Genomic DNA, 25,970 nt, shown 5'->3' with positions numbered 1-25,970 from the left:
GCTCCCTTCTACACTCAGTCATGAAGGATATAGATCATTACAGCCTCCAGCTATAGAGCTTTAGCTCACAGAGTAGCAGCTCACACTTTTAGCTCTGGAGATCCCCAGTTCAATCTGCTGCATGTCAGCCAAGAGGGCAGCTGTCATATAATTACAGCCACAACTTTGCATGTGAAAAAGTAGGGAGAGTGAACAGAGATCTTATTATAGAATTCTGGTTGCAACCTGCTGAACAGCTCCCTATTTAAAGTAACTTCTTGTAAAGAGGGGGGGAGGGGGGGAAGGAAAAAAAAAAAGACAGTCTTCCAACTGAGCTTCCCAATTCTCTCTGTTTCGCAGACGAAATCAGCGCTGCTTTGCAAGAAGCGTTTTGTTAGAAATGTATATGTATATTAGACAAAGCACGCAAGTGCAGAGCCAGGAGTAAGGCTCTAGCCTGTTCTCAGTCCAAAAAAAAGAAAAAGAAAAAAAAAAATCTCATTGCTGCAACCAAGACATCTGAAGTCCAACAAGGCATCTTAGTTTCTTTCTGAACTATAACCATTCACCAGCAGCCAAGCCGTTTGGCTATGCAATTTAAGTATTAAAATTTAAGTTCAAGAAATCTTAACTCTGTTACATCTTGTTTTCTTCAAACTGTACATACAAGCTCTCAGGGAGACTTAACAAAACGGAGAATCCGGGAGGAGAGTATATTTGAACTACAAAGGTACAAACCATGGCAAAAAATTCAGTCTCAAATGAAAAGATCTTTTAATGCGTGCAACACAAAACAATTAGACCAAGTTTCTTCTTATCCGTTAATCTTTCTTCAGATCCTTCTGCACACACACAGCAATTTTTGAGCCAAACTTTTTTCCAAGCCAAGACGTTCAAAAATGGAATTTGAAACAATGTAATCCAGTTTTAAAAAAAACATTAGTTTCCCCCAACAATGATTCTAGAAATCTGTCTTTCCTCAGTAAAGCTATTTCAGGTTTAATATACAGATTAAATTCTTTGCAGAACATTCTCCTCTCCTAGACAGTCCCATCCATCCATCTGTGACCCAGCAGCACAGAACCTGTAGGTTCCCCATTGCCTGGGGTGAATCAACCACTTTGGACCATGAGCAACATATGGGAGCTAACTCTCCAACTTCCTGCAAACTACTCACCCACTTGCTGAATACCACTTGAAGTAGACCAATCTGACTCAAACTGTTCAGTACCTGCCTGCAAGAACACAGACTCGCTGAAACACGTCAACTAGTTCATGCATGCTACACCAGTGGCTCTTCAAAACTTCCCGAAATGCAGTGCCATGCTTCCAACAGGATTTGAAGGAGAAGTATCTAATAGACAGCCAAGCTGGAAGGTGTTCAGATGATTGCTAACACCAAGTGCAAGCCTGCAACAGTTAACTCCAGAATTCACTAACACTTTGTATTTAAACCAGCTGAATTCTCTGGTGACGTCCTCTCATCAGCCTCGCTTCTGAAGACCCATTTTCATTTGGCTCAGTCTTCTGCTCCTCATCTCAAGCAAGACCCACTCAGGAAACACACAAATTACCTGACCATCTCTCTCCCTTTAGAAGAGGGTGAGGGAGAGAATCGAGGACACGAAGCCCAGTTTTGAGGAAAGCTATATGCAGCTGCAGCAGCACAGAAACATTTGGGGCTGATTATACACACGCAGCAACACCCTGGCTGGACTCATCCCACAGAAGGGACCCATAAAAGGTTCACCTCTCCCTCACCTACTGCAGCCAGGCAAAGCTCACAAACATCTGAACCACACTTGTTGCAGACGTCCAATGAAAGCAGTACAACCCTATGCAGAGCTGACTGAAATGTGACACCGTTATGCTATTTTCTGGTATTATTTCTGTAAATTTAGCACTGCTAAAAGGTTCCAGATAGACATTCTCTGGAGACCAAAATCCTTTGCCTACCCTGAGAAGATATGCAGAGAGAACAGCAGCAAAACACATACGTGCTTTTCTCATCTCTCCCAGCCTGCTGAGGCTGAAATGACTGACAAAGGTCCAAAATGAGGGACACACATAAATTATTAATATTGCACTAGTAGTCTCGCTGTTGCTGTGACAGTCTAAAAACTTAACAGAGGCAGGCTCTGCAGGGAAATATTACTTTACTTCAAAATCATTCATTCAGGAAACTTACATACTGAGGAGAAAAGAATCATTCTGCAGCATGCTCTGTCAAACCCCTCAGCTTTAAGACCCTTCATTTCTAAAGCAAAAGCAATTTTAACAAGAACAGGAAATCATCATGAAGCATAAGGCACTTCGGATTTCAATTGAGCAACACTGGAACAGCATTACTTCCGGACACAAACCCTAACACACCTCTTCTCATGCCTGATCTGGTGTGCTGGTTTTGGCTAGGATAGAGTTAATTTTCTTCATAGTAGCTAGTATGGGGCTATGTTTTTGATTTGTGCTGTGTTGATAATTCAGGGATGTTTTCATTACTGCTGAGCAGTGCTTACACAGAGTCAAGGCCTTTTCTGCTTCTCACACCATCCCACCAGCAAGGAGGCTGGGGGTGCACAAGAAGTTGGGAGGGGACACAGCTGAAGGAATATTCCATACCATATGACATCATGCTCAGCATATAAAGCTGGGGGAAGAAGGAGGAAGAGGGGGACATTCAGAGTTATGGTGTTTTGTCTTCCCAAGTAACCATTACTTGTGATGGAGCCCTGCTTTCCTGGGGATGGCTGAACACCTGCCTGCTGATGGGAAGTAGTGAATTAACTCCTCCTTTTGCTTTGCTTGTGCACACAGCTTTTGCTTTACTTATTAAACTGTCTTTATCTCAACCCACAAGTTTTCTCACTTTTACTCTTCTGATTCTCTCCCCCATCCCAGCTGGGGGGAGTGAGCAAGTGGCTGTGTGGGGCTTAGTTGCTGTCTGGGGTTAAATCACAACACCTGGAAAGTCCATCCCACTTCTGAGAGCCAGATAAGTGTTTTGTCTCTGCAGCCTCTCTGCTGAGACAGCCGGGTGGCATACCAGTGAGAGAATAATGGGTAGCTGTGCACTAGCAAGTGGAAGGGAGCCAAAAAGCCACTTCAGTTTGACGCTTGGGCTGCAACCTGTTCTTTAAGCCCGTGCGAGGCTCTGGATTCACATTCCCGGTCTCATACTATACCTGCTGCCACAGTAGCCAAGTACCCGTAAGCAGCACACAGAGATGTGGCTTTCTACTGATCTATTTGCTTTCTTTCTCCTGTTGCAAGAGGAACAGTTTATGCAGGGCTATTAATCTGCTTTACATTAATTTCTAGAACTGGGACAAATGACCTGAACTTTGACATTTCTGAAAAAAGTTATATTATTTTCATCTTTCTTAGTAATCAGAATAGATTTACTTTTCATTTAAGACACCAAATTTTCCTCCCAAAATATTTGAAGTAGTTACTGAAATGTTTTCTTTACCAAAGCCCTGCAAAGTCTCAAGATTATTAATAACATTCTGAATATAAAGAGGTACAATATTGCTCTATACCAATAAAAAAAAAAGAAAGCAGTCAAATTTTCACACAATAAAGCAATTAATTTTGAAAACTAGTACTTTCTATTAAAAATTCTTGCATTTAAAAAAACAAAAAGGTTTCCAATAACTCTAGACACTGATGGGGGCAAAGAAAAAACAGACCCTACCCCCAGCTGGATGGCATTCCTCTCTTTGGATGCAATGTGGTAACATCTGATTGACGCATCTGATCCATTCCAAAACTCCAGGCGATGTTTTAATCATCAATGGGCAGAATCCTATTAATTTTCAGGAAAAAAAAAAAATAGAAAAAGAGTAGAATATGGAGGCAGGACACAGAGCACCTGATGTTTGTCTAGCAGATCCAGCTGATTTAGCTAGGTTCATAATAAGCAACAGATTAAAGACTGATGGCAGAAACTCACACCTACCAGTATAAGTCCCTTCCTCCCCTCCACCCTCTTTCTGCCATCTCAGCTCAACCCAGTCTCCCAGCACAACCTGGAACATTAGTTCCATACCAAAGGAAATTAAACAGGAATAGGGAAAGGAGTGGGAAGAGATAAACCAGGGTAAATAGGGGTAGCATAAAGAGCCCATTGGCATGCAACCAAGAGCCTGCACAGGCTCTTGCTACGGCAGAAAACAGGAGATCAGGCACATATGAGGAGATGGCAGGAGAGCAGATGTGAGAAGGTGAAGGTTCAAGTGGTCCCTGAGCTCAGGGGGTAAGAAATGGCAGCAGGCAGAGTACAGAAGTGAGACCCAGCATGCACAACGAGCTCAGCCTTCAGAAGCAGCAACATACCAGGTGACCCACTAGCTTGGTGTCTGCTGTGATAGGCATTTTCATTATCGACAGGCATGGTACAAGAAATATAGCGTGAACCTTCCACGTTAAACAAGGGTTCCCAGTCTGCCCATAAATTCATTTTGCTATCAGCCAAACCCAGATCCACCAATATCAACCACTTTTGCTCTGAAACAAGCCTCCACTTACAGTCTTGCACTGAACAGTTGCCGCTGTTTCATTTCAGCACTGATGAGCAGTGCAAGCCCTCAGGACCCGCCAATGTAAGAAGCAGCACAACCCCAAGAAGAATTGACACATTCCAGCCATGGCCAGAAGGGCAGCATCGTCAGTGTGACCCTTCCAGCAGGCCAGCTGACGCGTCAGACCAGCCCATGACCCAGTCAACTGACCTGGAGCCGGGCACCTTCCCACTAGAAGTGGAAACGTGGCTGAATGGTCAGCAGGACAGCTGGGAAATACCCCTGGCCTAGCTGGCCAGCCGCCTGTTTGGGAACGCGAGCTGCACAAAGGTCTCCGGGCACATCAGTCAGTCGCCCAGTTGTTCCTTACATCTGTTCTGTGTTCCCAAGTCTTGGGAGGATTAGCAGCAGAGAAGAGCTGGATGGGGAAGACTAGGGAAGGCAAGAACAAGCTGATGTACTGCAAAGGGAAGGGAGCAGCAGGCTGAAGATGGGATCTTGCAGTAGGAAAAGTGGTTGCTACAGTGCGGAGCAGGAGCTGGGGGAAACGGGAGGGGGCTGTTAGCAGAAAGAAGGCAGGTGAAGGCACGCCACCATGGGGAGCAGGAAGGGCATGTAGCCCAGGTCTGATAAATCAGGTATCGCTGCCAGAGTCTTACACCAGCCCTTAAAGCCTCTACTGCTGACCAGGGGGCTCCAGGCACAGCAACAAGAAGGATCTGCCACAAGCGTGCCCACCCGGCCACTTCAGGTAGTCATTCAAGAGATCTCAGGTCCAGACCATTAAGTACCCTGAAGATAAGGACACAGACCTTGAATTTGACGCGGTCACCTGGAGTTCGCACAATGAGAGAAGGATACGCTCCCAGCCCTGCCAAGGACTGCACAGCTGCAGCTCGCACCTCCTTTAGGCTCCTCAGAGCAAGCAGTTGCATACCCAGCCAGACTGCCTTTGTAACCAACCCCCCCGGCCCGTCAGGAGGGCCTGAACCCTGGACCATCAGCAGTGAAAGCACAAACCTCCACCTCACGCTCTAAATAATTAAACTCTGTGGGAGCAGCAGCAGACTCATAAAACTCTTACACAGACCAAGCCAGCCATTAATGGGGGTCAAAGATGAACGCTCTATTTTTTTAAAGTGTGCTTTGATGCATGGGGAGAGTGGTGAGAGGAGATCTTCATTACTCTCTCTGATACCTGATGAATTTTTCCTTTCCTGGCTATCAACACCTCCTACTTCTACCCGAACCCCATACTGCTGGTAATCATCTGGACAGCCAGAGACAATTAGAAGGTGTGTTTGGATGACATCTATGCTAGCCCATCATCTGCAGGTAGGGAAGCAAGAGGCCTTGCTGAGCAAAGCCAGGTTCTACCAGAGGCTCAGCCGGTGCTTATTACAAGGTTTGGGTTTCACACGGATGCTGCCGGATAGAATCCCAGGGCCAGCATGATGCCAAAAGTCATGCAAACCACAACCTCGCACACTGTCTCCCCTACAGCAAGGCATGGAGCACAGCACAAGCCAGTAAAATCTGTTGGGATTATTAGCTTGGGCTCGGAGCCAGAGCTGGGAGCTGCCACAAGGGCAGGGAGGCTGCCTGCAGCCCTGCAGGTCAGCAGGAAGGAAGTGGAAGTCCCCTGACAGGCAAGGAGAGGCAGCAGGCAGGAAAGGCAAGACACAGCTGAGAAAAGGTCACAGAAACACTAGACTGACCCGCCCCTTCTGGCCTTAAAATACATATATACACACACATGTGTGAGCTTCTTACTACTCTGCTTTGTTCAGACATTTTAAGGAGAGCTCTGCTCTTCCCACTCCCTTGGCATTCCCCCAATCCACACCAGTTCTGGAAATGGTTATTTAGGCTTTCCATCAATGAAAACCTCGGGTGGAGAGAAAGGAGAGCAGCTTGTTTCAGGGAAGGAGTCACCACATTGACACAGAAAACTCCCCTAGCAGCATGCAGGGATGTTGGATGCTCTATCAGCAGTGCCAATTCCAGCCTGCACTGGCCCAGCCTCTGCCAGCCTGTTTTCTCTGCTGCCTTTGCTCCGTGTGGAGGAGAGGCCACAGACTGGAAGTGGCTCCGGGACCTCTGCTACTTTGCTGAGAAAGTGGCTGGTGTAGCAAAGCCAGCTTTTATTTATTATTTATAAGTAGTCGTGATAGATGCACCTTTTTTCAGGTCACTAGGAACCTTCTCCCAGCAAACTCCAATACTTTCAGAGGGAAGTTAAGAGCTTTACACGCAACACCAGCACTCATCTTTCACAGCATGGCAAAAGCAGCAGCTGTTACTTCCATTATTCTTGGAAATAAGGGGGGAAATAGCTAGGACTCTTGAGCCTTGGCACCTCTTCCCTCCCACCGTTTGGCTACCAGAGCTACAGTTACTATTCAGGGCAGAAGTGCTCAGCAGGGCACACATTCCAGGGGGCTGAGCCATCCCATGTGGCCAGGCTCAAAATGGCAGACAGCGATGAATAGGATAATTAGAAAGTACAACAGAAACCGCAACATAAAAACAAGCGGCTTCTATTACAAGAAACGGCTCTATGGCATGGTTAGATCCATCACCCCATATGCTGGGTCGTGGTGGTGCCTCAGGAGCCTGCTGCTATTATCTGTTTGCAATCACATTTCAGCCTGTCTTTCTGCTTAATGCACGAAAAGCAGAGCTAATCAGATTCACTCTCTCTTTCTGCTTCATGTTTCCAGTTCCCAAGCATGCTCTGTACTGCTTCAATTGATGTTCAACTAACACTAGCCAGGAGCATGCAGTGCGAAAAAAAAGGAACTACCTATTAATTTTAGTCCTTCTTTCCACCTATTATGTCTAAAATTCCTTGTATGCTTGAGCTTTGCAAACAAAAGTCAGGAAATTCCCGTTTCCCTCTCTACACCACACCCGGCTCACGTATGAGTTCCCTTCTCCAAACTGCTCCTCCAGTGGTATCTGGGCAATTAATTATAGCACAGACCTATCAGGCTTTCCTCTCACTCTCTGGGACAGCTTTTTAAAATATTTCCTGGCTAGGAACTTCCACAGAAGGATGTCTTCTGCTGGCACTGTAATAGCCCCTCTTTGTTAATCTATCTGAAGTGACCATCACATGCTCTCCTCCCCCTTCTCCCCCAGCACTATTTAATTATTGCAGTGCTACCCAGGAACTCTAACGTGCCCTCAGCATTTGCAGTCTGAGGACAAACAGGGCCCTGGAACGGCTGCTGCTTTCACTGCGTTCCTTCGCACTCCACAGAGCAGCTGGAGCATTGCTAGAGTCAGCTACGCTACCTTGATCTTCACTAGAGCGACCGAAGCAACGGCAGAGAAGGCCCCAGACTGGGCAGATTGCATGAAAATTCAGCAAAGAGATCCAGGAAAAGACTGGCTTACAGGAACACCCATCATCATGAGCCAGGTTAAGCAGCACAGGAGGAGAGTCACCCATTACAAGCACAATTGAAGATTTGCCAGAAGAACAACAGAAAAAAAAAATCAGCAAGTATTTACAGGAGATGAGAAAGAGATGTAGGTGGAAGACAAAAGTGCCAGGATACATATCTCTATCCAGAAGGAGTGGGAAAAAAAAGGGAGACTGTAGAGATGAAACCCCAGACAGCCCCTGCATCTGTACACATCCCCCAGCTAATACCCACTACATCAATCAAAACAATGGCAGCTCTGGAGAAGACCCCGATTATCCAGCTCCTTCACTAACATCTTCCCCAGAGGCTGCACGCATGTGCAAGGGGATGGAAGAAAAACAGAAGTGAGATTACTTACAGCATTTTCTATATTGCCCCCTCTCTTATAAATGTGTCTTTTTAAAAAAAATATTGCAGCTGGCTTCTAAGTGTGTCAGATTTAAAAAAAAAAAAATCCTTGAAAACAAAGACACTTTGTGCTCAGCATATCCAGTGGCACCATTATTTAATATCAATACACTGGTTCCTTCCTTTATTCACTCCATCCTTGGAACACAACGCCACTGTAACAGCCACCCAGTGTATAATCTTACCATGCAAAGCAACACAACCCTACAATAATCTTTCTCCTGCCATAATGTCTTCACATACCAACGAGAAGAATTTAGGCTTAAATGCTTAAAAAAAACCCCAACCAACTGCAGTACAGCATGAAACTAATCTCTAACAACTCTCAAGTTGGAGCAAATTCCCTCATCCCTCCCTACTTTCCTTATTTGAAAATGGCTGCACAAACATTTCTAATTTGTGCACCACACCAATTACAACCTGCCCCTCCCGCCAGGTACGGCCGCTCGGTCGGTCCACACATGCATAGGCTCACTGCATCCTGCTGCCTCTGGCACACTACTCTTCACTGACATCATCTTCACCCTCATTCACCAGACAGACACAGTATCTGCTCCTTTAGCCATAAAGCAATCACTGTAGGCCAACAGACGCCTCCATCTAGTCTCCCAAATGCACACTCTGACCTGCACCGTGCCCCTGCTAACGAGATGCATGCCCCAGCGTCTACTTAGGTGACACATCCCTCCTTCCCCACCGTCAGCAAGGGCTAATACAGATACACCAATACATCAACGGCAAAGCTGAGGCAGAAACGCTGTTCACGCTGGTCAGCAAAAGCAAAGTTCGCCTTGGCCAGCTCCCCCAGAGTCTGAGCTTCAGCACACCCCTGGCTTCATCGCATCCCCATAGCAGGACGGCACCGTTCTGCAATACCACAGCAGGTCTCACAAGGCCTTCCCAATTTCTGCTAGTGCCAGAAAATTAGTTAGGCAGTAACACCTGGGGCAACTGTAAGTCACAGTTCAGAGATGGAGAGACTTCCTCCTGGTGCCGTGGTACCCAACTTCAGGCTTGGCTCACCACAGGCGTGCAGAAAATTCTCCAGACGTTTCCCTGCCCTTGCCATTTATCCCAGGCCTCAGGGACCACCTGGTCCCACCAACTCCGAGGCCTCAGTCCAAACAGCCACCAACACCATGGTGAAGCTCTTTCACGAACTCACCCTACAGCCGTCTCCTCAGGGAGTCTCCTTTTGCCCTCTCATAGGGGAGGTTTATGGCTACTATTTTTTGAGCCCTTTAATAATAATATATGAGCCTAATAATAATAATAATAATAATAATTCTTGGGCTCATTGCAATGGGCTGTTAGCAATGGGCTCTCAGGAACTATGGTATGTCTCTCACTGCAGAGGCACTGAAACTCAACGTTTTCCCTTTTTTTCCCCTTTTGAAAATACTGCTTGGGAATGGAGTCAGCATCTAGACACACACAAGTATATGCCGGGGAAAGAATGAGAGGAGCGGAGGGGAAGGGAGGGACCTGAAAATGAAGGCTGAGGGTGAGGTTTCACATTACAGCTGAACCAGGCTAATAGTTCACTGCTGCCAAAAAAGGGGGGCCCCACTTCCACCTTTCTTTCATTCCCTACCTTTCACTGCTGGCAAAACAAATCTTGCACCTCCTGCACAGCAGCTCTGATACTAGCCTGAACCCGGTGAGCAGGTTCAGCTCTCTGTCCCAGGAGAAAACTATTCACTCTCTTATATTTTGGGGTAAGTCAGCTTTCTGAAACCTGAACAAGCTGGATCCGTTTAGCACCAGAGTGGGCACAAGGCAAGGAATACGGCCACAGAGCCATGAGCGAGGCATGACCACCCCTCTTAGAAGGAGCAAGTGGTTAGATTGGTTCAGCCACAGCAAGAAAATCCATCCTTACCCACACGAAACTGTGGTTTCACCCAGCAAGTATACCAGTCAGCACAAAAGGGGCCTATCTGAAAAGCCTGCAATAGAGGTGTTTGTTAATAATCTTAAAACAGGGAGTTTTACCTATTATTAGGCTCTACCTACCAATAGCATTTTTTGAACTGGATGATGAAGGCAGCCATGTAGGTAAAGACTGACACTAAAACTGAGCAGACCCAAACCAGAGAGAAACATGAGACGTACTGCAGGATTTCCAGTAATAATCATGCCTATTTCTAAATTGGACTCTGTTATTATCAAACAAGATGGCTGCCTTCATTACTATGCTCAGAAATGTCTTTTTCATTATAAACTTCAGAGTTAGTTTCAGGGTGCTCTTGATAAAAGCATTTTTCTTTCCCCATCAGATTCTACATCATCAGATGAACAAAAATAATGCAGTTCTTTTCGATTAAAAAACAAACAAACAAAAAAAACCCCCAAGCCCGTATTACTCCACTGTCTTTATTCCTCTCCACCTCCTCTGCTCAATTACTAAAAGCAATTTACAGACAATAAATGTAACTTCACAGCTGCCTGTATGAAGTATTCCCTTCATTTTATAGATGAGGTTACAGGCTATACAGAAATTAATATCAGCGAGGTCTACTTCAAAGCTGGATAAGCAAGAGGAACAGATGAACTCTTAAAGAATACAGATCATGCCTGTACTCTAGTAAAACCAGTAATAAAGAATTAAGGATGTTACCAGTTGGATATAAATTCTGTGAATGTATCTCCTTAAATACAGTAACAAACAAAAGTTTCCTTTGAGGTTTTGCTTGTTTTTATTCTATTTTTATTAGGAACAACATCATGAGATTTCAGATTTACTGCTCAGCATCCCATAAACCAAACATGCTTGCTTTACTAGTAAACACATGCTTAACTGCTAACCTCACGGACTCAAAGGGGACTGGGTCTTCCCAGTTGGTGCATGATCACCAGGAATCTGCAGCTAGAAACTCTACACATAATTTTAATTGATGAAGATAAGTAAACCAGAAGAGAGTCCAATGTTTTCTGCCACAGCCTCACTGGCTTTAGCTTGGCAAGGAGGAGCAAAAACCTACGTCTGTCGTTAAAATTGCCAGCAGTGACTTTGAAAAAGCACCAGCAGTAGCAACACTAAGGGGGGGGGGGGGGGGGGAGTGCAGTTTTGTACAGGCACTCTTCTGATGATAACTGCTCCTTAAGGCTTAATAAAAATGCACGGCCAACGTTTCTTCTTCCACACATTAGTAGAGCTCAGAAATAGCACCTGAGTCTAGTTACACAACTCAGCAGGCCCAGCTTCTCCCAGGAAGAAAACACTACCAGCATGCAGGTACTCTGAAGGCTGAGTCATCCGAACATCCCTTGAAGGGAAAATAATCCTATTAGGAATTGGGGTGTTGGTATTAAAGACAAAAAGGAGTGTTAATTTTGGCACCCCTTAATTATACTGGTTCCACTCCATCCATTTACTACCAAACCTAACACCTGTAGGTTAGTAAATTCACCATGCTCCTCCATCCATCCCCAAGATGCTTTCCTGACACTGTCCTCTCTTTAGCCAACAATCGCCTGTCATTGCCCGTACGTTTCCTTATCCCTGACTAACACAAACTAGTATTTGTACAACCACAGTGCTTGGAAAACTAATTTAGGATTAAGGCCTTCATTTCTAGCCTGCATACAAATACCAGGCATGCTTAAACCAACAGGGCGTTGTGGGCTTCCGTGCTGTGACTAGCTTAAAACCAAAAGCCGTATCAAGCACGCGTCAAAAAACAGATAGGCTTCAAGGTGGACCAAAAAACCAAACACAACACAAAGGATTTGGACTTGTAAAACCTCTCACATGGGGAGAGCTGATAAACACAATAACATTTCTAGCAGAACTGCCATTTTCTGCATTTTCACTGCAGCAGGTACAGATGTTTGTGCCCACTGATACTTGTGCCCTTTTCACCCAAGCCTGCAATGGCATCACAACCTCACACTAGCCCCAAAAATGGCTCAGCAGATGTAGCTGCTGCAGAAGGCACCTGCCCCAGCAAGCGGGAGTCCATGCACAGAGCACGCAACCCACACTCCCCTTTCCAGGCAAGGTCTGGGGTGTTCCTGCCAACCCATCAAGCCCCTAAACCTCCCAACAGCTGCACAACAACAGCAGGAGGAGAGAGGCAACCTAATGGGCTTGAATAGGTAGTCCTGCGGTTTAAACTGGCACCCCAATGTTATCAGCAATGCTACGGGAGTCCAGAACTTAACTCCTACCATGACCCCAGTCCAGCAGCCACCAACCTCTCCACCTGAGGACAGGCCACAGTCTTCCCCCTCCTAAACTCTTCCAAGTGGGATGGACTGGGAAAGAAACCAGTGGCTCAGGCTGAGAATTTTATTTTTGAGGTTGGTAGATCTGTTGTGGAGACTGATCCACTGATATTTTTCTAATATAAGGAACATATAAGATGCCTAGAATTTGATAGCTGCTTTTTAATTAAATTGAAATAAGTAAATCACAGCCTGTTGCCATGGAGAATGAACAGACACAGCCTCTTGACTCCAGGGCAGGATCAAGCAGGAGAGGCAGACAAGGCTGTGAAATTAAAAACACCTATTTTAAAGCAAATGGTCTTGATAATTAGCAAAAAACGTGGCATAGGGAAATAATATAACCATATGGCAGGAAGTGGTTTTCAAGGTGAACTACAAAGCTGTTTTAAATAAATGAATAAACTGCTGGAGCTGCTGGGTCACTCACAGAATCATATATGCAGGATTAAACGTGATTTAAAAAATACACCAAAAAAAATAGCAATTAGCTCTTCTTTCAGTTTCCTGCCTATAGCCTGCATCAGTGTCTGTTCTTATGTTTAAGGACTTGTTTCAAGTGATTAAGGTTTGCACCTATTTGCAGTTACCAGAAAGCCGTCAAACTCACACATTTTCAAAAGCCTTGCGGTTGACCCTGAAGCGAGAACCAAGTTTATGGGATATAAAACCTTTTATCTCTCACTCTGTGTCATTACACAATCCTGGCCAGGTCATCAGACACTAATAATCATTCCTGAAGCTGTGCATCCCTGTTATGACTTCCATGACAAGTGACTTGGGGGGGGGAGGGGGGATTTGCCTCCCCGTACACCATGTATCCGACCCTGTGCTACACCTCTCAAGGTGCACAGCTCAGAGAGAGCCAAAAGGTAATGCTGGTCGGTCAGGGGAGGCAGCAGGACCCTCGGCACAAGCTTAGCTGATGGACAAGAGCCTTCCCAGTTTGTCCAGAGCACAGGGCATCAAAATATTCCACCCCTTCCTGCTTCCGACCTCACCTGCTGCCAGCTTACCCCTGTCAGCAAAGGCTGCCCAGAAAGATGGGGCTGGATAGTTTATGTTGCTCCTATACCACCTCTGTAGAGAGGGTATTGTGTGGCGCTTGTCCTGCCCTTAAGACATTTGTGCTCTGCTTGGATCTAAAAGGGCCACAGCAAGTAAACTCCCTCATCACCTTTTCGAGCCCAGCCAGGGCAAATCTGAGCAAGACTGCCTTACAATTTCCAGTGAGCATGTGGCCAAAGTGCATCAAATTCACAATAGCTTAAAAATACTTGAAATAAATTGTCCCTGATGACTCAGTTTCAAAAACGTGCTGTACATTTTTTTGAAGGGAAGGGACAGACAAACTAACTCTCACTTCAAACCTCCCGTCCACTCTAGGGGAAAAGCCAACCTTTTCTCCTATTTTGTGAAGACACAAGTTGTCAGCCACAGTCATTAGTCTTCCACTGCAGCTAATGACGCACACGAAACAGCCAGGGTCCCAGTCCAGGCCCTCATGACACAGCTGGTTACATTAAAAATCAGTCATACTTTCAGCACTAATCAGCAGAATTTGAGCTGGCTATTGACAAGTTATCTTCTATTCCCCATCACAACCAAGAAACACCCTGCAAAGGGAGGGGAGTCAGGAAAGAAATCTTAGAAAAAGAAGGGGTTGGGGAAAAATGAGCAATTAAAATCAGTATTGCCTGCTTTCACAGTCTTGCCCTGTATTTTGGAGCATTTGCTGCTTTAACTGAAGGCACAATACATAAGATTCGTGGATTTCATTAAAAATAAATTCCAGGTCCAAGTCTGCACGAAGATATGCATGAACTTGCAAATCTGGTTCACCCTGAAGGATGCCAACAAGGACCCCAATACCACTCCTTAAAAACACCGGGGCGGGGGCGGCACAAGCAGGCTAACTTGTAGTCTTTGAACGGTTGAGGCTGACAGTGGTATCTGCCCAACCTCCCTCGCTCACGCACCCCCTTTCTTTCCAAAGCCTGCAGCGAGAGGAGATGTAAAACATTTTGGGACACATTAGCTGCACTGAAAGGTGCTACACACCCTCAGCTTCCCCTCTCCCCACTGCCTTCCCTGGCATGCAGTCGGCTTCCTGCTGCTTGAACCACAGCCCTGCCCCACCACCTGAACACAAATGGCTTCACCAGGGCTGCTTCTGCCCTCACAGGCACCGGGCACCCAGGGGGCAGTGGGTGGCTTGTTTCTCCTCACCTCGTAGCTTTACTTATGTTTAATTTTGACTTAAAGAGAAGAGATTTACACAATTATCGAGGCCGGCCTAGCACCTCCCTCTGAAAGGGAACTGTGGTTCCTTCTCTGTCCCCCCAACAAGCCAAGATAACCGCGCAGGGGAAGACTCCTTCCCAGGGACACTCCCAGTTGGACAGAGCCAGGGCTAACGGGAGCTTGCATTAAGACTCAAGCCAGGCGGCCGCTTGGCATATGAAGGAAGATGCTAGCCATGCCCAGGACCAGATTATTTTTGTATCATAGCAGACAGGGTCACGGGTCAAAAATAAAACTAAAAAAAAAGAAAGGAAAAAAACCCAAAACCCTCATACATAAAACCATTCCCTTCAGCAGCATCACACCGCACCATACACACAAAGAGGGGAGAGCGCTCACAGGGCCGAGCCCCCCACCCAGGCTGCCCATGGCCCCCTGTTCTCATCACTCATGCTCTCCCCTTGTCCCTCTTCCCTGACCCCCAGTGCGTCTCCGTGCCACCCCAGCTCCCTGCAAGCCCCTCCTGCACCCCTAGCCCACCTCTCCAGGACCCTCTTCCCCTACCTAGAAACTTCCCCTGACCTCTACACCCCCAAAACCCCTGCCAGCATCACACTCTCAGCACCTACACGCAGCAAAACCGGGGGAGAGCGCTTCCCAAATGAGAAGAGGCTTCAGACACCAGCCTTGCCGGGGTATTTTTCACCCAGTGGCAGGTCTCGCCACACCGCTGCCGGGGCTCCCACCAGGAGTTTCCAGCCGTAAACCTCGGTGGCTGCGAGGCCGCTCACTCGAGGAGCGTGTGGTACATGTGCGCGCCCCTGCCACTGTCAACAACTTCCAGTCACGGTCCCGGTGGGCAAATCCCGGGTGGGTGAGGGGCTGCCTACCACCGCCAGCAGTAATCTGGCTTGGGAAAGGCAGCTCGTAAGCGGGATAGCGCTTTAACAAAAATAAAGATCACCTTAATATTCTTCTTAACAGCCAGAAAGGTCACGACGTGTTGGTCCATGAGTGTGGGGGGGTGGAAGATGGGCGAAGGGAGGCGAAGGAGGGGGGAGGCAATGCACAAAACTGCGGGGCGTTAACTGTTTGTTCGCCATAAAAAGAAAATAATATGAAGGAATTGGAGATTAACGACGGCTGCACACAGACAGCCGGACAGAAACCCACGCGAGGGGATGAGCGGCAGCCTGCGGGAAGCATCAGCGCTTCCCCCCACTCTCAGCGGCCCCAGAGAGACTGCCCCGCTCTCCCCGCCGCCGGCAGGCCCGGCTGCCGGAGCCCCCCGCGCACCGGCGTGGAGGCGCCTGCCCTTCACAGGCGGGGAAGGCGGCTGAGGAACGCGAGACGCGAGGGCGGCGGGTCCCCCTCCCGCAGCGCCCCATCCCCGGGGGGCGCGGGGACAGCTCGGGTTACGGCCCGCTTAAACACAAATAAAACCCCCAGTAAACGCCGCGCACGCCGGGGAGGGGGGAACACGACACAAAACCCACGAGATTAAAAAAGTCACCTCAGAGCAACTGGGGGGGGAAGAGGCGAAGGGGGGTGCCAGCCCCCCCACACCACCGAGGCGGGCCGCCCCCCTCAGGGTCAGACCCCCGCCCCGCCCCCAGCCTCACCTGCCCCCCCGCCCCTCCCGCGAGGTGGGGGGGGCGCCCTCGCGCGCAAGGTGAGGCGGGCGGGCGGGCAACCGCCGTAACGGCCGCCGCTTACCTGTGGGGGCCGGCCCTCAGGGTCTCATGGCAGCCCCGTCCCGTCTCGCGGCGGGCAGAGGGGCTCCCGATTCTTTGTTGCGCGGAGGGGAGCGGGTACGGATCCTGTCAGCTCATGTGACGCGGTGGGCTCGGTCTCCGGGGCTTTTCCTTGCTGGTTTTTCCTCCACTCTCCCCTGCCCGCCCTCCGCCGGCGCTCAGGGCAGGCCCCGCAGCTGGGCGCGGGTCTCAGGCCCGACTGGCTGCTGGCAGAGCGGCGGCGGCGGGGGAGGAGGAGGAGGAGCCGGAGCCGCTGGCGGGGCGGGCTCCCTCGGCAGGGCCGGGCGCGGAGGAGGGCTCTGGCATCTCACAGCGCTGCCTGGAGGGGGAGGCGGCGGGGGAGGACACTGCCCCAGGCCCCTGCGCCCCGTCGTGTGTCGTCTCCCCCGCCCCCGGCTCCCGCTCTCGCCCCCGTTTCCTGAGAGGAGGCGGCGCCGCGGGCCCGTCCTCCCCCGAGGCCTCGGTGGGATCGGCCTCTGCCCGGCCCGGCAGGCCCCACTCCGGGGCGGTAAGGCCCCGCTGCCTGTCCGCTGCGGCGGGGGAAACAGAGCCGCGGTGGGCCTCGGGGCAGGCGCCGGCTTTCCTAGAGGAACGGCCGGCGGCCGCCTCACGGCCACTGGGGTGTTACGGGGGCCGCAGGGGACTCAGGTAGGCAGGGGCTTCGCCAGCCTCCTTCAGCGTGGGGGAGCAGCGGGTAAAATGGACCCCTGAACAGTGCGTTTGTTCCCCTCCTGAGGCTGCTGTTGCTGCACTTCGGGCCCTGATGCATAGGCCTGGGCCTGCCACAGCAGTCTGGAAAGTAAATAAAAACGTAATTATGTGCGTTCTAGTTGGGGCTCGCAATAAAAGAGAGGAAAACCCCTCGTTTTCTCTAGAAGAGATCAGAGAAATAGCAGTACTGAGTCAGATCAGCATCTTGCCTCTGAGAGTGCTGAACAGACAAACCCTAAGACAGACTGTCGACTCCAACACGTGGACCGCGACGCTGCCCCAGAAGAATCCCCCATGACCTAGTGATCCTGTGGTCAGGCACTTCCCGACCCACAGCTGGGGTCTTCGTATTTAAACAGCTTCCAAAGGATTTTTCTTCAATGCATTCACTCTTTTTTTTTTTTTTGAACCATGTGAAATTTTCGTATCTGCTACATCATGCAGCAAGCATCCAGCTCTCTTCTTCAGACAGTATTTAGTCATCTCCTTTTGTTTGCCAAGCTCTAAGTGGGGGGCAGAGAAAGATCACCTTTCTGCAGCTCTTTAATGCCCCTATGTGCCATTTTTCTTCACAAGCCAAGTCTGAAAAACATTACACCACCAAGCTAGGCCGTATATAGGAAACATAGATGACACTTCTATTAGAAATGCGGACAGCTCAGAAAACCTCAGACTCCTTCATCAAATACAACCGCAAATTCAATGAGCAGCTTCCCTGCTGCTCTAGTCAGTCCCAAGATTGCGCCTGCACTGGCATCAGCTTTCTAGACACCACAATTGACATTAAAAAATGGCACCCTGCAAGCTAGCACATACACAAGAACCTACAGACCATAAAACTTCCTCTATAAAGCGGATGCAATAAGACCAGCAGCCATCCAAAGTGCACCAAGAAGCTGTGAGATTCAGCCAGCCCTGCAGATATTGTTGCACCTGCTCGGAGAGGAACACTGGTGATCTGCTTTATCCAGCAAGGTCACTCTTCCAGCAAAATAGATACAAATTTACTACAATAAAGATAGGACAGCAACAACAGCAATTTTAGAAAATCAGTTTTCAAGGGATCAAGGTTTATTTGGTGTTTGTCTAGTGCAACCAAAATTAACAAGGACTGGCAAAGTCTCTCACCACATTAGCTTTCTGCAAATTTGTTTTTCTGCTTTTTATTTTAGAGTCTCTACTGTAACATTCCCTCCCGCAACCATGTGCCCCTGACAGCGATAATATTCCACACTAAAATCCACACATAAAATAATCTTTTAAATTACTGTCTCTGAAAGATTTTTTTTTCCCAGTGCCTCTTCTCCTAACCTTCAGGCTCTCCCTTTCCCAGCTCATTACAGGAAGCAAATCCGCAGATGAAAACACATGAAATAGAACCAGACACCGCCAGAGCATCAAACATGAAATACGCCAGTACCGCTCCACAGACAGCATAATCAATGCCCTTCCTCCCACAGCAAAACCGCCGAAATTCTTTGTTCCTGCGTGTGCTCGTCCCAAATCTCTACAGTTCATCACTTCATCCAGCACATGAGATACCCCCACAGAAACCATGTGAATGAAACTAAATAATTACTGTCTTGAACGAGCACATACAGCCAGCCAATAAAGGACAGAAACACGTACTCATCATTAGACTATTTGTCAGACAGCAACAACTCGAACCCTTCAATCCTTATCCCAAAGGAGACCTACAAAATATTCCCAAAAGATAAAGCTCAGAGTTAAAACTTATAATCCTTAGACACTAAAGCTCGTGGATTTAACGGAGACGTTGCCTTCCTAGCCCATTACGGCCTCCCTGCTGACCTCTCCCTTTGTCACCAGCACAACCAACCCTTTTTCGCTAGGGGTCCAGCAGAGAACCAGCAGCCTGTCAGTCACTTCTGCTCACACCCCTTTCCGCTCCATAGGTGATCCTTTTTTTTCTAAAGTGGTCAAATTGATTAATATAATTAGATTAAACTAAGAGCAATTGCATCTAACCTGTAGTTAGCTTGAATTTTGCTGCTTTCTGTCAGATCTGATAAAGAGACCCTCAGCCCAAAAGCTTGTTTGCTTTTTCCAGCTCTATCAGTTGATCTAATAGAAGATATTGCCTTTCACCGCAAACCTTGCTTCCCTAGGATCTTTAGACCATCACAGCTACAACAACACTTTTACTTTTAATGTCTTGCCTGCTTTAACCGATTCTTCCAGATTCTCTTATCTGTGAAATAGAATATGATAAAATGTATTCTGTTCTGTATCAATTCTTATACTGTTTTCATAAACATAATATCCAAGTACCTTCTAGGACTATATTAGCTGATCTGACTAACATCTGTCACAGGGAGGGTTTGTTGTTCTTGTTCTTGTTCTCTCCCCAGGAAAAAAATGATGCATGGAGCAAAATGGTTTGGGTTTGTGAGATTTTTTTTTTTCCTTTCCTCTATTCTTGTTGGTCTGCATTTATACCAGAGAAAATGAGGATGATGGCAATTTCTGTGATAGACCTTATGTCCCAGGGAAGTTAATTTCAGAGCATTGAGCCACCTGTAGAAAGATGTCTCCTGCACAAAGCAACGTTTTAATATGTCATTCCCTACCAAAGAAAAGCTAAGCAATATTCTTGACATTTGGGACAGAAACTTCCTAAGGAAAGAACAGCATTTCCCTTTCTCCAGAAAAAGAGTTTCAACCCGTGATCCTCAGTATGTGATGTTCAAACAGATTGTTGCAGATTATTAACATACAGGCCAGCATTCTATACAGTTATAAATAGGAAAATCTGGAAACCAAAAAGAGTAACATGCCTTTTAATTGCACTGAGGCAGACTATCATAGGACAGCTTGGAGGGGAAATGGTGAAGACAGACTATTTCATGCTAAAAAGTAGAGAGAATTTACTTATGTGTAAGGAATCACACTGCTGTTCCTCAAAGAGGAACCCTGAATGATCCCACGTGTCTAAAAAGGCAGTAGGTACAACATACGAGCTACTGAAAGATAGAAACTGAGGTGAAGAGAAGAATCATCTGTGCTCAAGCACTGAAAGCAGAAATACCAGAAGACCGCAGGGAGACAGTAGACAGCAGATTTAATATGTTTTTGCAATGTGATATGGCAGCAAAAATCATGCAGTTAATTTAATTTGGGGTTGTAAAGGCAGAGACCTCTTCTCAGAGATATAGGCAATAGTCCCATTTTTTAATATAGTGGTGAGACCGCTGTTTGAAGACATGTTTAGTTCTGGACAACTCGGTGCTAGCTAGATGTCAACAACTTGGAGGGAAATAAAAAAAAGGGGGAACATAAAATGATAAAAAAGCTGGAAGGGATTACAGCGTGTGTAGGTTGGCCAAATAACAACTGTGAAGAGCATCACGGGAATTGTGAATGAGAACTTCAGGGGTGCAGAAGCACCAGGGAGCGAGACAGACTGTTTAGGGTTGTCTGAGGGAGTATAAGTGGTATAAATGTAAATTAAATTAAGCAAAGGAAACATTAATCTACAAGACTGCAAGACAGCATCCCAGAGGAGCTCCCATCACCTGATTCACACAAGACTGGATGGAGCAAAGCGCACAAGAAACCACTTAAGAAACCCTGACTGTAGGAAGGGATTAGATGAGCATACTATGCCTTTGGGACCGTTTAACTGCCCACTAACTGGGACATCTGCAGAGCAATAGGTCTCAGCCCAGTACATGGTGGAAACTTTCCCTTCACTACACCATTGCTGGAGACACTTGTAGACCAAAATAACCATGCTTAGTTCCAGCAGGTAACCATGGAGGGACTGCTGTACCCAGAGGGGTTGGGGGGTGTGTATTGTCAGAATTTTTCCCTTTTACCACTGGGATTTTCTTGAGAGGTCACTGGCTCATCATCTGGTACAAACAGTGGCGATAGCACTCCTGTGTTTTAATATTGTCACCTTAACGTTCCCTTGGATTACACAAACCTTTGAGTAGATGTCCTGGACAGCACTTAGCTCTCCTAAGAAGTCTGTGGCATCCAGATACAGCACTTAATTGGAATGAAAAAAATCAGAGGCTTTATTAGTCCTTAGTTAAAGGGATGAGATCAAGATAAGTCCTTTTTCTAACATAGGAAAGCCAACTTGAACTTGTACCCATAACACCTTTACATCGCACTGTGCCATCATATATTCTGGCCTGCCTGTCATACAGAAAAGGAGACCTGACAGTATAATATGTTCCTCCCAAGCAACGGCTGATATACCATGCTGCTGCTCATCCTGGATGTGCCACACACACGTTGCTGGGGGAAAAAGAAAAAAAAAAAAGCCCAAACAATTTCATAGATGTTCTAGAAGGAGTTTGAATGTCTTTCTTATTTGGTCTCTATATTTTTAACAACACTCCTTAGGGAGGTATGTGCAGTGATAATTATCAGTGCAACCATACACAAAGCACACAAAGGTATAGTCCCCCATAACTCTTGACCTTAAATGACCTTTCTCTACATAGAAATGTCACGATCTTCATGAAGGAAACCTTTCTGCTTTTTTATTTAAATGAAAAACATGGCCTAACACGCACGAGCATACAGCAAATATAAGTGTACTAACATTTGGGTTTGAGATAGTCTTGTAACGAATTGCTGAAGCATATGCTAAAATTAATTCATCACACCCCCCTAGTTTATCATGAACCTCTGACCGTTTCACTTGCACTCTGCCTAATGGCCCATCTTTCTCAGGACAACGTATGTTACAAACCTCTGTAATTTCATGCTCTTACCTTGCAGGCTATGTTTAAAGAACAACAACAGCAAAAAGGAAGTGTTTTCTCCTTTCTTTTAAATGTAGCTCTTGTCTAAGTGCTAGGACAGGCACTGTCAGCTCTGAAAATTCAAGATTAATCAAGCAATTAAGAATTGATATCTAGTGACTTATCGTGACTGGAAATGAGATGCTGCATTCATTTTAGCTCTGCAAGAACCCAAAATAGCTAACCTGATTTTTATGGACAGCAAGATTATTTTAAATCTTTTGGGGAGGAGAAGAAGAAGAGTTACAGCTCCTTCTGTTAAACTGGTTTCTTCAAAACCCCCATCTGCGTTTTACACATTCCTTAGCAAAGGGCCGGTCTGTACAGAGGGCCATGCCGGAAGAGCTGCTGTGCTTCACATTCACACCCTGCCTTGACCTGAATGAGTCTGAAAGCGTACAGAAATCCCAAGAGAGCAAAAGCCGAGCTGAAGTTTTACTTTCTCTTCCCCATGTGCTAGCGCAGCGCTGCACTGCTTGAATAAACAACCCAACCGAGCAGGAATTACATCACCTCAAAACTGTGGTTTCCTTTAAACATTAAAAAGAATGGCAAGCATTTCCATTCACGTAATTATCAGCATTATCACCTCTCCTCACACCTCCTTCTTCTCCAGCATCTAACTGTTGGGATGGTAGGGACTTCCCTGCCTCCTTTCCATGCGAGCAGAGAGCGCCTTTGCGACTCAGCTGCAGCCATTTGCTCTTTCTTGTCTAAACCCTCTCAACAAGCTCAGGAACTTCTTCAGCAATCAGGAAGACTTTATTGGGTGGATGAGCAGCAACTCAGCACATTCCCTCCATAAACATTTATTTGGGGAATTGCAGCATACATATTTGGGCTTTCCATGGTAATTTGGCTCTGACGAGCTTTCCTGATTGCCAAAATGGTGGATACCTCCGTAAAAGAGAGCAGTAACTTCTCCTGCAGCTCTGCTATCTCAGCAAACAGACCTCAGCCAGGCAGACATGAGCCTGATCAATACCTGCACGAGAAATCAAAAATGAAAAGCAAAGTGCTGCAGCAACTGGTGCTGATGACTCAGGAAGAAACCTTTTTTTTCCCCTAAACTATAAGGAGCTCAGCAGCCCCTACTTACCCAGCTACTGGCTCCTACCTGGACAACCTGATACAAATAAGAACATAGGAACCTGAATTCTGTTCCCAACTCCACCTCTGACCCTCTGCAATTGTGGAAAAGTCATTTAACCTCCTGAGTCTCCATTTTTGCCATGTATGAAGTTGAAATGTCGTACTGAGCCTTGCAAGGACTTCTCAGATCTTTGGTTTTAATGGCACATGTCAATGCCAAAAGTACCGTTAGCGGCATTACAGGGCTAATTCCCTCACAAGGGAGGGAAGCTCAATGTGCTTAATGTGGTACAGGTATTTTGGGTACCATTATTACCCCTGGAAGTGCTCAGATATCATTGCATAAAATTGTAGGCAGACAAATCTTTCAGATAGGATAGAAACCAGAGGCCCTGACTGGTTATTAAAAAACGTAATATTTTGAAGAAGCCCATATGTTAGCTTTTCCGTGTTCACCCTGTTCCAATTTGGATAATTACATTCTGACTCCTTAAAGCAGGGTGGCTGACCTGCCTGGCCCTACCAGCTGTATATCCAAATCTTCATGTGGCCCAGAGTGATACAACACAACCCACATATTTCAAAGAGCTGAAGGGAAAGAGGAGCTTCAGGAGAGGTTCATTGGCTGGTGGGGAGAAAGACTCCCTCCCAGAATGGCAGCCCTCCCCTCCTGCCTAAACAGTCCTTGCCTCAGGAGCTGACAAGTTGCCCTCCTGTGTCACTTCTCATGGGAACCTGCCTGGTATTGTCAAAGCGCCATCACGCTTTGTGCCCAGGTGGCTGTGTCATTGCAGCACTGGTGCTGTGAACCTTGCAGATCCACAGCTCATAACACAGTTTGGCAGCTTAAAGGCCTGGTTATTAATAGTGAAGTACCTAGTAATATACTAGTTACTAATAGTAACCTGCATTTCTATTTTATTATTAACAAGGAAAAACATTTTATCCCTGACAGTAAGTGGAGACTGGCTTGCCCTAGAATCAAACAAGAGAAGACATTGAAGGTTCCCATTCTCCTCTTCCCTTGGACATCAGGCAGTCACTGGTGCTCTCTGACCTTCTTTTTTATTTATAAACTCTTAATGATACTTCACTGTACATAGCAAATCTTAACCACCACAGAATCCCAAAACACAGAAACAGCGGTATCTGAGCCTTCATCAGCTTCCTGACACAACAAAGAAGAGGAGCAGCATATGCTGCAAAGGATTTTTTCACCATGGACACACAGTAAATTTTCCCAAACCCAAGATAAGATGCCATTTCCAAACAGTAAAAGAAAGTGGCGGCAGCTCCAAACAGCCCCCAACATCCGGCCAATTTTGCATTTCAGATGCCAGTGTGACCCAATGATGGTGTCAGCAGCCACTCTCCTGTCCCTCACACGGGCAGCCCTGTGCCAAGATGCTGGTATCCGATGAAGCTATTTCTCCAGACTTCATGGATGCAAAGGAGGGGAACCTGTCCTGTCCCCATCTCTTCACAGGTGCTGGTGGCACCTGCGCCATAGCGCAGAGCTGTGAGGGGTGTCAGAGGCACCAACCCCAGGGGTAGAAGGCAGTCATGGCTGGGGATGTTCTGCATGGCTCTAGGCGCCCATCCCCGGGAGTCTGTGGTCTGGGGGCTACCAGGGGAGCCAGCAGGGGGATGTGGGCAGGCAGGGGACAGGAAAGGGAACAGAGAGGACCTAGGGCACCATCTGGTGGCTTCGCTCACTGCCTTCCCTAAACACCTGTCTCACAGGGTCACAGTATTGCATGGCCAAGGGCTGAAGAAACACCAGATCTTTCCAAGAGACAGGTCAGCAGGAAGAAGAGACCCCTGCCCTTGGCCCAGACTTGCACACCCTTAGGGCACTAGTGGGTGGGACAGTGGTGCACACCAGAGCAGTAATAACCATTTCACTTGGGTGCTGTTCAGTCAAGCACCTCCCTTGATAAAGAACCAGCCCTAGCTAGGTATTTAGATATGATTTACAGTAGTGACACCCCTGACAAGGAAAAAGAAGAGGAGTAGAAGACAAGGGCGATGAAGGAGAACACCTTGGACTACACCTTGGACACACATTTCATTGTTGTTATCCACCACAACAAGGTCTTTCTTATCTACAGATAAAGGCAAAATATAGTTGGCGTGTTTCATACAACAGAACAATACCCATGCAAGAGCTTGTCCTCTGCAGAAAAGGATGAAACCAACAAACCAATGGACCACTCAAGTTCACCTCAGGTTTTGCCTTCTCAAATTACGATTTGCTGTAAAGCATTGTGAAGGAGTTGTTTTAAAGGGACTAGATGACCTCAGTGTCAGCAACACCCTTTGCAGCAATGCCAGCTAAGACAACACATTGAGGATGGTCATGGTGAGAGACTGCATCTCTCAGGACCAAAGGCTCACACCTGGTGCAGAGGGCAAAGGATCCTAGTGCTAACACAGCACCTCCTTTAGAAGAAGGCAGGCAGCACATTTCCACCTCACACCTCTGCTTACTTTACTGATAATGGGTCTCCACTTCCCTGAAATCCTGTCAATACAAAGGGGTAATTCAACACCTGGGAATCAAAGATTATACCACCATAACCTGAGAGCATGCTCTGTGCATAACAGCACCATGCTGGGGGAAGCAAGTAGAGCTGAGGCCCTTAGGGACACAGTTTTTAAGAGAAATCCATTCTCAGCATTCATTTTAAAGCAAAACGTCTAGAGTGAACACAGCAAGCCAGTCACCACTTCTCACCTTTGTGGAGCTGGGGGAGCCAATCCTTAATTTCTCTCTTTTTTGTTTTTTCAATTGCTCAACACTTAAAAATGAACTCC

At 47.0% G+C, this 25,970-nt stretch overlaps 1 protein-coding gene across 2 annotated transcripts in view; it reads right to left on the bottom strand.

Moving 5' to 3' along the window:
* The window catches only part of TCF20 (transcription factor 20), a 134,670-nt gene extending 117,812 nt beyond the window's left edge, over positions 1 to 16,858 (bottom strand). The window contains exons 1-2 of one of the 2 annotated variants that reach the window (XM_075499368.1): positions 16,532 to 16,858; positions 3,674 to 3,784 (exon numbers count right to left, since the gene is read on the bottom strand). The gene's annotated coding sequence lies outside the window, so the exon portion shown is untranslated. The remainder of the gene's footprint in view (positions 1 to 3,673; positions 3,785 to 16,531) is intronic. The other variant, XM_075499377.1, reaches the window with a different exon arrangement.
* Positions 16,859 to 25,970: the final 9,112 nt, after the last annotated feature.

The sequence above is a fragment of the Mycteria americana genome, chromosome 1, assembly GCF_035582795.1.
Source record: "Mycteria americana isolate JAX WOST 10 ecotype Jacksonville Zoo and Gardens chromosome 1, USCA_MyAme_1.0, whole genome shotgun sequence".
Classification (NCBI taxonomy): Eukaryota; Metazoa; Chordata; class Aves; order Ciconiiformes; family Ciconiidae; genus Mycteria; species Mycteria americana.
Note: the sequence above shows the minus strand (reverse complement) of the source record. Positions and strands in the feature narration are given on the sequence as shown.